Genomic DNA, 14,426 nt, shown 5'->3' with positions numbered 1-14,426 from the left:
TGAAAAACACTCCAAGGCCAAATTTCGAAACGATTGGCCGCTTCTAAAGCTAATTACCGTGCACACGTGCGCCAATCCTCACGTGTTGACTGTAAACTGTGGAGACGACCTGTGCAACAGTATTGCTTTTAACAAAGTCACAAACCTTTCTTCACGATGACTTATGGGGCAAATCATTTCTTGGAAGAACTAGCCATTGAACACAAAATTGTTTTCGCTTTGATAAAAATAATTTATCTTAAGTGCAACCAATCGACGGTGTGATATGATAAGTAATAAGATTAGGTACACATGCGCTCTTCTGCACTATATATATAGCCGTGAATTAAGTTGGCAAGTCAGAAAGCTATTCATCATGAAAAGTTTCATCTGTACTCTATTGGTATTGGCGTTAGTTGGCCTGTCAATGGCTGACATAGACTGCCATCATACCGATTTGAATCTAGATAAATGTAGAAAGCCTTACTGTGATTGGTGGTGGGGTTCGTGTCCTGAAGGACAAGGATATGAAAGATGGTAAGCTGCTTTTGTATTTTTCTATATGAATTATTACTGGTAGCTAATTGTATTTTAAGAAAGTAGAAATAACTTTTTATTTCTCGATTTATGGGATTTAAGCGTTATTCCCATCTCTCACTTGCCTCATTTGTATTTCTGCAATATTAGCAATATAAATGTTTTCATTTCATTTTCGAACTGACCTTAAGTCCTATTGATTTATATTTCTGTTATGTTTCAGCTACTGGTCTTCAGGGAACTGGTGCGGATTCTTTTACCATACTTGCTGCATAACAAAATTTACAAATTAAATCCACGCCCCTACATTAATTAATTCAATTATTTCAAAAAAATGTATTTAATTCCTACAAGATGTATATTAAAATATGCCTACTTAATGTTAGTGTATTAATACGCATTATGTTACTGTTTGAGAAGGTATTTAAAATAAGCCTTTAATATTTTTGTAGTAGGTATACTTACATTAAAAATACACATTTAATACTGTTAACGCATTTTTTATACATGTTACCAAAGTTGATTTAAAATCGAAAATAGTTATTTTTGTATTAAGGGCGCAAAGTAGAGTTTTTTTAATCGCATGAAAATGTGCAATTTTCGGTCTCGGGATGAAACACATTTGAATGCGATTAAACAAACGAGAATTTGGGAGCCACGTGAAGTTGGCCCCGCCCAGTGAAAATATTTGAACAAAATTATAGGTACGGTTAGTGCTACGTTAGTGCTGTTTAGTGCTGCAAGGGTAACGTTAGTGCTGCTATACAAAACGAAAAAAATAAAAAAAATCGGGGGGGGGCCAACTTCACACTCAACTTCGCCTTATCGAAATAATGTAGGTATCCTCGGTTAGTGCTACGTTAGTGCTGTTTAGTGCTGCAAGGGTAACGTTAGTGCTGCTATACAAAACGAAAAAAATCAAAAAAATCGGGGTGGGGCCAACTTCACACTCAACTTCGCCTTATCGAAATAATGTAGGTATCCTCGGTTAGTGCTACGTTAGTGCTGTTTAGTGCTGCAAGGGTAACGTTAGTGCTGCTATACAAAACGAAAAAAATAAAAAAAATCGGGGTGGGGCCAACTTCACACTCAACTTCGCCTTATCGAAATAATGTAGGTATCCTCGGTTAGTGCTACGTTAGTGCTGTTTAGTGCTGCAAGGGTAACGTTAGTGCTGCTATACAAAACGAAAAAAATAAAAAAAATCGGGGTGGGGCCAACTTCACACTCAACTTCGCCTTATCGAAATAATGTAGGTATCCTCGGTTAGTGCTACGTTAGTGCTGTTTAGTGCTGCAAGGGTAACGTTAGTGCTGCTATACAAAACGAAAAAAATAAAAAAAATCGGGGTGGGGCCAACTTCACACTCAACTTTGCCTTATCGAAATAATGTAGGCTTCCACGGTTAGTGCTACTTTAGTGCTGCTCTACTAACAAAAAAAAACTTTTGCCAACCTCTGTTAAATTTGACTAACGTATAACTTCCATGGAGATAATTGTCAGTACAATTGTTTCCATGGAGATTAACTGTCAGTTAAATTTAACAGAGGTTGGTAAAAGTGGCCCTTAATTGAATAATATGTTTGTCTTGGGTTAGACTACGTTAGGAATTTTGAGTTTTCAGTTAGTTCAAGGTTCAACACTGCTTTATAAGTGTTAGCTTCAACTGACCGTTTTCGAGAAAAATAAAAAAAAACGAGAATTTTCACCTTTGACCTTGAATAACTTTTTTTAGCACACACGGGATCTATGGGGACTGGCGTACCCATGGTCTCCACAAATATTTAGCTATGTCGGAGTTTTTCTTATTTGAAATGTCTATTTTGACCGGACTATAAATTAACTGCAACACAGCATTAAATTAGCCGTTTTGTTTGCGATAATTATACCTAAAAATATTATGTTTAATGAACTTAAAAAAGTACTTTTGTAAGCTATTTATAAGCCGATAAGCGCTAAGACTAAGCTAAGACAAACTTCTTCATTTTTGTTAACTACATACTCCCCTAGTCCTTATATGCGAATATGAGATGCATTTGCTTTGATATAAATTCATTAAGTTATTATATTATGTCACCTTGAGTTCATGAATCATAACGTAATTATTGTTATAACGACAGATCAGCGTAAGTTTATATACCTAACTTCTTGTAGGTTGGATATTGAATGAGATTTTACAACATATTTTGTGTAATTACACTAACAGTTACTATGTGCATACTACATACTATACTTGCCTGTTTTGCAGATTTTTTTCAATACTTCACCTTTAAGAGTACCAGTTCTGGTGGTTGTAAAACTGAATGTTTTAATCCCTTTTCTGCACAAATTGTCACGTCCTTTCTATTCGGCAACATTGTTCTACACCATAAAAATGTTATACACTATGGATGCAACTTCCTGTTATTACAGTTTTGCTTCTCAGCGCTAAAACTGCAAAGCATTTGTTCTGAAGTGTTGTATTAGTTGAGGTCTTCTATATAACGTTCATATATACACTTTACATTCGATCTTAATGTTCAAATAATCGGTAAGTAATTGTATACAACTCATTAATTTAAATTATACTTAAAGTGCGCATCACTGGGTGAATTACTGAGATGCTTACACAATGAAATCACTCTGTTATCAACCTATTTTCGGCACTGTTATATCTGACATAATTATTTTTTGCTTACCTTATTACCGCACAATTTTGCAAAGACTTGCAACCACCACAATTAAAGCACAAACTATAACTCTACACAAACGATTAAGCTTTTAAAATTATGACTCTGTATAAACCTAAAGTTTACTTTGACGATATAGTCGAACAGTTTTTTGCAATAAATGCATTAGCTTCTGCAAATAGTCCAGTTTTGCTACACTTAAGGAATAAACCATTTTGTTTGTTAGCAGCTTGGTTGAAGTAGTTGACTGTTTTTTAGGTTCTTATATAAACAATGCCCCGAAAAAGCACTGTTCCAAAGGAGTACTTACGCGAAGTGCTTGAAACTTACGAAAGTATTTTTCTCCACGAGATTCCTGTTCCCAGTGATGGTGTATGGCAACAAATACAATCGCTCCATGCTATACCAATGACAACAAAGGCCATTTATACATTTGCAAAGAAAGAATATAAATGTGCAGTAGAAGCACCAAATATAGATCAAGAACAAGATAAATTGGGCGAACAAAGTGCAACTGATAGCGACAACGACGTAGAAGATGATCAACAAAAACATGGGTTGAAGTTTGTGGTAAAAATATCATCAGCGAAGTGGAAACTTATAAAACCGATAGTATCAGAGTATAACAGGACCGATAAGACAAGAATAAATAAAACAAAAAAATATGGAACTTTAAAACCGGGGATATGGACCGATGTTATAAACGATGCTATTTACAAAAAGAAAAATTTACCATGTAGATTAATGTTTAAGCGATCTAAAGTTGCTATAAGAGAAACTTTTGATACTTACGTTACCTTTTGGGCAAATTGCAAAGAGTGCAACGCAATGATCGTAGGTAAAATACAAGAAATACCAATTCCAGATCAAGATGTTTTGATTGAATGTTTTATCACTGGAAATACAAATGTGCAACATTCAAACAAGAAACGTCACTTTGCTGGCGAAACAAGACAGGCAGTTTCAAAGCATTTAGCAGAAAACAAGGTGTCTGTAAGCTATTATCGTAAGATGCAGATATCTGAACATGATATGGAACTGTATGAAAACGAACCTAAACATTTTCCATCCGAATCGGTTCTACGAAAGGCGAAAAGTGAATACCAAGAGAGTCAAAAATTAGATGTAAACCCCATACGCGCAGTTTTGCTAATGAAATACAGTGAAGCGTATAGCAACTGCATAAGGGATATTGGTCTAGACAAATTTCATGTATTTTATTGGTCAATTAATCAATTAAGAGTTTATAACAAGTATTGCGAGACGGTTTCGACTTCACAAATATCAATCGACGCAACAGGGAGTCTAATAAGAAAGTTGGACCGGCCAGGAAATAATAAATCAGGACACATATTTTTATATTGCGGAGTTATTCATTTGCAAGAAGGTTCAAGTGAAACTCAAATTCCCGTAGTTCAAATGTTATCTGAGAAGAATAATACAGCATTTGTTAGCTACTGGTTAAAGGAATGGATACGTTCTGGGGCTAAAGTTCCAAAACAGTGCGTCTCAGATTTTTCTTCAGCATTATTAAGCGGAATCTCCAATGCATTTACGACATCAACTACTATTCATGAATACCTAAATAACTGTTTCAGTGTTGTGTTTGGTCGTACACAACAGCTGCCTGAGTGCTACATACGTACAGATGTTGCGCATTTAATTAACTTTGTGAGGAAATGGAAATGTTTTCAAGGAAAAACAAAACGACACCGCGATTTATATATACGTGCTGTTGGGCAGTTGGTATTTTGTACTGACTTTAACAAAGCTGAAGAAATTATTAAATGTGTGCTCTTAATATGCCAAAGTGAGACGGAAGGGGTGTCAAAAGATACGAATAATTTAACTCTTTGCGAGATTAAGAAGAGATGGTTGAAAGAATCACAAACTGTGGAATATAATGTATCAAAATTTGCAGAAGCCTTTGACAAGTCGGAAGACGAAGAAGGTATTGATATCGTGCATGACCTGTGTGATGAGATCGTAGATAGTTTTCCTGAGTGGGTAAATGTATTACGCATGAACGTTGCCGAGACGTTGGAAGACTGTGGAGATCACGACAATCTTCACTATTTACCCTCCTTAGTAAAACCATTTTGCGACTTATGCACCAAGTTACCACTATGGACAGCCATAATGCAACCGTACTTTCAATATGGTAAGCTTAGTGCTAGTAGTGCATCTGTAGAAAGTTACTTTGGAGAACTCAAAAATCAACTCTTCACCAAAGGACTTTCTACTGTGGACCAGTTTTTGTTGACACACATTCAATTGAATGAAGGATCAATGATTATAAGCAGCGCAAAAAGCAGCCCGCTTCCGATGAAGATGTCAACACGATCTTTATCGCCAAACAGTGAAGAACTCCACGCTACGGAAAACTGGAAAGGCAAAGGATCCCACAAATCTAAAATTAAAGCAGTGTATTTAACACCTGCATTAAACACTACATTCAAAGATAACCCTAAATCGTTCTGTAAAACTATAAAGTGCGGGTTTCTAAAAAATGGCAACAGTTTTGACCTAAAAAGTATTCGTGTCGGTGGAATATCCTATTCCGTAACAAACACGTGCGCCTTTGATAGTGTAGTGCAGGGTTTGGCAACAGCCTATTGTGATAGTGAACATTTTAAAACTCTTTTTGATGAACACACTAGTGACTTTAATGTTATTGTTAAGAACGTGTCTCACAATAAAGTAAACGTCGGTACGTACGCATCTCGTTGCAAAATCCTTAAAGACATTTTTGATCAATGTATTTTATATACAGGTGTCGTACATGTAGATTGTAATTGTAACATTACTTACATCATTTCAAAAGTAATGCAACCAACGTACACAGAAACAAAAAATTGTTGTTCTTCTGATACTAACAGTAGACATTTCTTTTACGTTACGGTTGACAGCAATATTTTTTCTGAATGTGTTGCAAATTTATCACTTGCAATTGAAACTCCTCTACGAGATATAGAAAATAAGAAAAAATGTTGTAGTAAACCGTACGTAAGGGAAATGGGAAAGTTCGGACACGTAGTTGTTGATATTCCTACCCTAAATGGAGAAACCACGTTGATTGAAATGTCTTTAAAAGATATTCCTTTGTCTATTACATTATTTGATTGCACATTTCAATTAAAGTGTGTTTGGAACTTCATTTCTCCTATGAACGGTACCGAAATAGGTCATTACACTGCATTTTGTAAGAGAGTCAATGGAGAATGGGAGTTATATGACGATTGTCAAGCAGGATCTCTTGTAATTAACCAAAATAGAACTGTTACACCGCATGCTCTGTTGTATACAATATAAAATATTTTTTGTATTGTGTTTTTCCTCGTTATGCATAGCAGTACCTACAACTTTAGATAATTTAACATTCTTCGCTGACACCAAGGTTAGCGTAAAATTATATCAGTGTAGTTTACCCTAATTTTTTCACCTTTTCCATTTAGTAAATGAGTACAAACTCACTCGCCGCGGCTCGCGTGGCGTAGTTGCGTGAAAGCTCGACTTCGCACAGCACCCGTGTGTGCTAAAAAAAGTTATTCAAGGTCAAAGGTGAAAATTCTCGTTTTTTTTTATTTTTCTCGAAAACGGTCAGTTGAAGCTAACACTTATAAAGCAGTGTTGAACCTTGAACTAACTGAAAACTCAAAATTCCTAACGTAGTCTAACCCAAGACAAACATATTATTCAATTAAGGGCCACTTTTACCAACCTCTGTTAAATTTAACTGACAGTTAATCTCCATGGAAACAATTGTACTGACAATTATCTCCATGGAAGTTATACGTTAGTCAAATTTAACAGAGGTTGGCAAAAGTTTTTTTTTGTTAGTAGAGCAGCACTAAAGTAGCACTAACCGTGGAAGCCTACATTATTTCGATAAGGCAAAGTTGAGTGTGAAGTTGGCCCCACCCCGATTTTTTTTATTTTTTTCGTTTTGTATAGCAGCACTAACGTTACCCTTGCAGCACTAAACAGCACTAACGTAGCACTAACCGAGGATACCTACATTATTTCGATAAGGCGAAGTTGAGTGTGAAGTTGGCCCCACCCCGATTTTTTTTATTTTTTTCGTTTTGTATAGCAGCACTAACGTTACCCTTGCAGCACTAAACAGCACTAACGTAGCACTAACCGTACCTATAATTTTGTTCAAATATTTTCACTGGGCGGGGCCAACTTCACGTGGCTGAATTAGGGCACGAAATACAAACGACGTTTTTTCTACAACTGTTAGAATATAATTTAAGTTTTCATCTCCTTCTCACTTTGATTAATCTGAAAGCCTTGGAAATTGCACTAATTTTGAGGTGGCTGATTCATTTCATTCTTACTAAGGAAACGTATGTAAATAAACTAAACAGTCAGATTTAGAGCGTTATTTTCGTGATCGCGTTAATTACCAAGTAATCGCTAAAAATGGATAGTGAAAATGATAGTGACTTAGAATGCACTCCGCCAGAGGTGCACCAAACCGCAAGCGATGCCATCCGTAAGCTCTTGCCCGAAAAATCGAAAACGCAGTACCAAATAGCGTACCGAACCTTTAAAGATTGGTGTTTGACGAAAAAGGTGAGGAAAACGACTGAAAATGTACTTCTGGCTTATTTGGAGGAAAAATCGCAAAGCGTCAAATCGTCTACACTGTGGTCCATCTACTCAATGTTGAAATCCACGTTAAATATTAATGAAAATATTAATATTGGCCAATACGCGAAGCTTGTACCCTTTCTGAAAAGAAAATCGGTTGGACATCGCCCAAAGAAGTCGAAGGTGCTTACACAGCTTGACGTGCAAAAGTTTCTGACTGAGGCCGATGATGAACAGTATTTGTTAATTAAGGTACATACATCAATTTATTAGGTAGTGAAATTTATATTAAACAATTATATTTCTTTGATCGTCTAGGTAGCGGTTATATTTGGAATATCTGGAGCAATGAGGCGAGAGGAATTAACAAAATTGACAGTCGATAATATAGAAGATCGAAGTTCAGTTTTAGTTGTAAACATACCCGATTCGAAAACGCACTTGGAAAGAATTTTCACTATCACCCATTTGTCATATTTAGAAGTTTATAGAAAATATGTCGCACTTTGACCACTCAACGCTTCCAGCAATCGCTTCTTTTATAAATACGTAAAGGGAAAATGCGTAAATCAAGTAGTTATGGTATAAATAAATTTGGAGAAATGCCGAGCATTGTTGCGCAAACTATCTTAATCTGCCCGATGCAAAGCGATATACCGGCCACTGTTTCAGAAGGACTTCAGCCACCTTTCTATCAGATTCTGGTGCAAGCATTACAGATATTAAACGCCACGGGGGATGGAAATCGACTACTGTAGCCGAAAGTTACATAGACGATTCAATCACTCAAAAAAACCTAATTTCTGATAAAATATTAGATGTTAACGTTACTAACAATCAGTGTTATAATATAACATTTCTTCTTTGTCAGTTAACAGGCCTTTAAGTAACCAAAATGTTTATTCTGGTACTTCAACTACTGAACGTAACAGTGCTGTATCTGGAGTAAACATAACTAATTGTACAGGTTTGACTATTAATATTTATAATAATGTACCGCAATAGTGTAGGTAATCTGTAATTTATTTCCCAATTAAACTGTTTAGGTAAACTCGAGCTGTTTGAGTACAACTTTGTCCGTGCGCGAAATACTTTTTTTCACTGTTGACGTTTTTGCGCACGTTGCTAAGAGCAACGTTAACTATTAATTAACCGTTTAAAAATCTAGTACTTCGTGTTTCGAAATTCGTCAGAAAATGACAGGTTTTTTTGACAGTTGTAGAAAAATATAATTAATATTTTGAATTTTCTTTAGAGTAAATATAACCAATATCTCTCATGATACAAAAGAATAAAAGCAGAGCTTAAAATACAGGTAAATGACGTAATTTTTTTAAAAACTGTATTACATATTTACAATCTGTTCCAGATGAACAACAGGTAAATGTTGTAATAAATAGTGCACTAAATCAACGAATATATACTCTTTAACTAAACTAACCACGACACACTGAGAGCAATCCACGGAAGACTCTCTTATTTATAAAATTAATAACTAATTGTTTGATTATGTATTCCAAATTTCAACGATCAAAGTACATACATACATAATTAATCGAACCTCTCGCGTTGGTACTGCTGACCTAATCTTCACTAAAACTTACTTCACTGTAAGGTAATTTGTCCCAAATTGCAGGCAAGATTTACCAACCTTCATTTTCTGAACGCCATCATTATACCTACTAAACATCTTTATGACTTGAAACATGAAAAACAATAATTTAAAACCCCGCGTGACTTGAAAATTGAAACGAAAGAAATTTTATTGATGAATGTGTCCATGATAGTTCAAAAAACATAGCTACCCCTGAAAAGTAATGTCTATTAAAAGCTATTAATTTATTTTTCATAATTTTCAATTTTTTTAAAAAGTTATTCAAAAATATGCTTGCAAAAACGTTGCCCATGTATTTGTATGAATAAATAAATCGTTTTATTTACATTTTGCGGTACAGGAATCGTATATATTAATATAGCATTATTTTGATGCCATCATGGCCGCCCATTTAATCACACAGTTAATGTAAGAAAGGTAGGAAATATGGTGAAGTCGGCATTTATTACCTAAGTAGAGAATAAGGAGAAAATAGGGCGGAGAGGAGTGGAGGAACGAAATTTAAGCGGTAGGGGAAGTACAGAATAGTGAAAGGAACGATTAGATAGGGAAACGAAAACGATGGCACAAACGGTGTCTCCCGATCTTTGGAGCTGGCTGATGGTGGTCGTCCAGAGATTGCTTATGTTGATAATCGTCAGAATTACAGACACCGGTACAGTAAAGTACAAAAGCCCTAAAACGGAAATGAGAAATAACAATACGAAACACGACAAACAACCCAAAAAAAATACTTACAAGGTGTTGGAGGCCATAAAGAAGAGACAATCGGTGTACGGCAAGTAGGTACATATACAGGATGTACGAACAAAATAATCCCAGGAATAATCCCAAGGCGGTACTTACGGACTAGGGAATGCAATACCGGGATCGCGGGATCCCGAAATACCGGGATCCCGCATCTTTTTTGCGAGATTAATTCCGCACATAAATGGAGCGGGATCCCGCGGGATTTGCGGGACTGAGGAATCTGTCGATCAAGGCGGCAACTCGGTGTACTTTGTTAATGAAACGCATAACGGAGAAGTTATTTTGTAAATAATTGTTAAACTTTTTTCGTTAAAAATGTAATAACTTTTTGGTTAAATATTATGATAATTAGCGATTTATTTTAATACAGAAGTTAACCTCACAGAATTGCTTATTTGCCAATTTATTTAAAGTTTTGCGAGATCCCGCAAATACCGGGATCCCGCGGGATTAACATCTAACAATCCCACAAATACCGGGATTGAGATTTTGCTGCGGGATTGCATTCCCTATTACGGACAATGAAACAGAAGCCACACCGAAAGATTGTTATTATAATCGTGGAATTAAACTGCGTGTAATTTGTTTATAAATCCCCAAAATATGGGCGGCTCGCAACGATAAATTTCTTGGAGCTTTTGGCGATCTCAAAAAGAGGCTGAATACCAATTACACTTGGATCGAAAATTGCAAACAGTTTTTTCACCTCATGCACGCACGATAGAATGACGATGATTGGAATGGCCCCCGGAAATGGAATTAGAAGACGAACCCGCAATCAAGGACGAAATTTGAGGAAAAATCAAACGGTAACAATTAACAAAAAGGCGTGAAAATAAACGTAAGACGGGAAAATCAATGCAACAAACAAACGATAGAGGATGCTACAGAGAAAACCAAAGAAGCGACACAGAACGTAGTAAGCAGGGTGAAAGATGAAACGAGCATAAACCAATAAGGAAGAGATTAAAGAATCAAAAGAAATAGGAAGAGGGTAGAAACGGAACAATGGATATAAGGAAAATACGGGTGAATTTCAAATCAAATTTATAATCACAAAAAAAAACTAAAAGGAATTCTATCGAATGGTACGCCACTGGTATAAAAACCACCAACAAAACCCAAAAGAAAATCCCTAATTATAAAACTAAATATTAACCCTAACCTAAAATAACAAGAAAAGAAAACAAACTTAAAACTTCTTGAAGGGTTTTGAAGGCGACAAAACTAAATAAAATTAAAGGAGAAAAAGGAACCTAACAGGCTGCTGTGTACATTTGGATGTACTTTTTAGGACATTAATAATATAAACCGATACAACGAAATATCGAAGGATCCTCAGTATTACAATCACTTTTAACGACAATTTATTTCAATTTTACAAAATACATTTTATGCTCCTAGCCTTTTTCCCAACAATCTTGGTGCATGAATAACGATTTTGACATGTTTTCATCAAAATCTATGTGGCTTCAGAAAAGTAATTTAACATCTTTGAATCACACACATGCGGTTATCAAATGTGCACGTGGGGTATTCATTCAGAATCAAGATAATGCGTTTGGAAGCTTTTACAATTCCAAATTCTTATTTTGGGTACATTTTGCTCTAAAACTTTTGACCACAGGGAAGAGTTATATTGAATTGTTACACATCTAAGGGTCATAGCGAAAGTCCCAACTCGATACATGACCTAGGGATGAAATATGTTGGTTTCTATTATATTGAGCGCGCAGATTTTCCTGTTCCAGATTCACTCGGAGTCCTATAACTTTTGTTCCTGTTGAATCAGCTTCCTGAAAATGAATAGCGCCCGTCCTTTTAATGTCCAAAGTACCTGTACACCAAATTTCAACACAATCGGCCACTTTTAAAAAGAGTTTAGGCGCACACGGACGGACGGACGACAATACAAAGCTATAAAGGACCTGAGGATCCTTAATAATGCGGATTTGGTTGAAATTATACGTATATTTTTAAAGAAGTATAGTGATAGGTAGGTAAGTACCAATAAAAATCGCGATATCTATATCAATGGCGTTTTAAAACTTATTTTCCGGGGTATGTGGTTGCTTATTGATTTATCTCGGAAATAGTTGGCAAAAGTATTTGCAATATTCTGTTTATCCGTTAAACCCTATAGACCTACCTTTTTCTGGATCCCTCAACTTGCCTTTCAGTTTCCAAGAATTGCAACATGCACTGAATGCATGCAAAGATACTGCGGCCGGTCTTGACGATATACCATTTACTCTACTTAAACATCTATCGGTTATCTCACTGAAGAAAGTACTTGAACCCTATAACAAAATATGGACGGCTCACGAGCTCCCCACCATATGGAAAAAGAGCATTATTATGCCTTTCAAGAAAGGTAACCAAAATAGCATTGAGCTCAACATGTTCCGACCCATATCTCTGACATGCACAATGTGCAAACTACTAGAAAAAATGATCAACAAACGTCTCCTTTGGTACCTTAGTAACTATCAGATCCTGAATCAGGCACAGTCGGGTTTCTCACCACACCGAAGTACCACTGACAACTTAGTAATCCTGCAAAACGAAATCGCATGTAGCCTTAATCGAAAACAAAATGTGATTGCTGTAGTCTTTGACATTGAAAGGGCGTTCGATACTGTTTGGAGACCCGCCATTCTTCATAAGCTTAGAGAAATAGGTCTTTCAGGCAACATACTAGCTTTTCTAGAAAATTTCCTATCACACAGAATGGCCCAAGTGAGTGTCCAAGGAACATTTTCACACTCATTTACTTTAGAAAATGGTGTGCCTCAAGGATCCGTTCTCAGTCCTACACTATTTAACCTAGCCATAAGCGATATTAGCACACACATACAGGCACCAATAAAACACTTACTGTACGCAGATGATCTTGTGCTTCTTTGTGCTGGGAGATCAATTGACACCACGTGCAATCTACTCCAAACTGCCATCAATGCAATCAATGAACGATATCATTCCCAAATTTCTTCGAATCAAACTGCCTAGAAAACGATACAAGCCAACGGAAGAACACCAAATATATAAAACTCTACTGAAACAAGAAATAAAAAATCAACATAAGACCAGAACCATCATCCACACAAAAATCAAGTTTCTCCACCACCATCTTTTACAATATTTACACTACATGGAATACGAAACAATATACAACGATTTACAAGAGGACATCAAATCCGACAACCAAGAATTAGACCATAAACGACGGAAAAAACTAGACCATCTAATCAACAACAAAAACAAGGCACCACAAAAACACAAAAAACACCCTCAAGAAAATCCAAGATATCAACAAGCACCCCCAACTTCACCCAGAACTACTCATATCAACATAGATTCAAAATCTACTTCCTCCAACCATCAATCCTCAACACAAGACACCGACAACGCCCAGCCACAAAACACCGACAACTACCAGCTGCAAGACTTCGACATCTTCCTTCTACAAGATACCGACAGCATCAATCCGCAAGACACCGACAGTATCCCTCAACAGAAGCAAACAAAAGTACATCAATTCGCACCACGATTTACAAATTTATCAAACATCACATTTAACAAAAAAGAAGAACAAATCTTAAATCTAGGCCACAAATTCGCACCACATCCTAATTGTTACTCACCTCATCTCATTTCCATAGATATTGAAGCTCAACTAAAACATCTTCCAGCATACAACCACGCCAAAGAAAACGTCATTAAAATCTTGAACAAAAAGGTTAGTAAAACGCAATACACTCCTAACACTACCTATAAAAACATTACACACACTATAAAAACTTTACAACAAAAAATCAAAACCCACAACCTCACAGTTACATGCGCTGACAAAAACGCAGGTTTGGTAATTATCGAAACCAAAGACTACATATCAAAAACGGAACAATTCTTTTCAGATAATAACATCAGCACAATAAAACACAATCCAATCAATAAATATATAGAAATCACAAACAAAATACTACTTGAGTAACAACACACATTACATAAATTCACAAACACACCATACACAATAAAAAACAGAAACCCAAAAATTCCGATCCTTTACAGTTTAATTAAATTACACAAACAAGATAAACCAATCCGCCCAATTACAGCATCAACAAACTCACCCATACACAACTTAGCTAAACTACTAAACAACATCATGATACATAAATTTAAATACAAATCCACACAATCCATAAAAAACTCCAATCAACTCATTCAAGAAATTAACAAGCTACAACTCCAACACAAAACATTCACAATGATAT

General features: G+C 35.9%; 1 long non-coding RNA gene across 1 annotated transcript; it reads right to left on the bottom strand.

The window, feature by feature from the left end:
• Nucleotides 1-9,735: 9,735 nt before the first annotated feature.
• LOC116178409 lies at nt 9,736-13,894 on the bottom strand. Its single transcript, XR_004146844.1, has 3 exons — nt 13,794-13,894; nt 13,028-13,204; nt 9,736-10,075 (listed from the first exon to the last, which is right to left on the bottom strand). It is a non-coding gene; the product is annotated as an uncharacterized LOC116178409 (long non-coding RNA).
• Nucleotides 13,895-14,426: the final 532 nt, after the last annotated feature.

Source organism: Photinus pyralis, unplaced genomic scaffold, assembly GCF_008802855.1.
Source record: "Photinus pyralis isolate 1611_PpyrPB1 unplaced genomic scaffold, Ppyr1.3 Ppyr1.4_LG8, whole genome shotgun sequence".
NCBI lineage: Eukaryota > Metazoa > Arthropoda > Insecta > Coleoptera > Lampyridae > Photinus > Photinus pyralis.
Note: the sequence above shows the minus strand (reverse complement) of the source record. Positions and strands in the feature narration are given on the sequence as shown.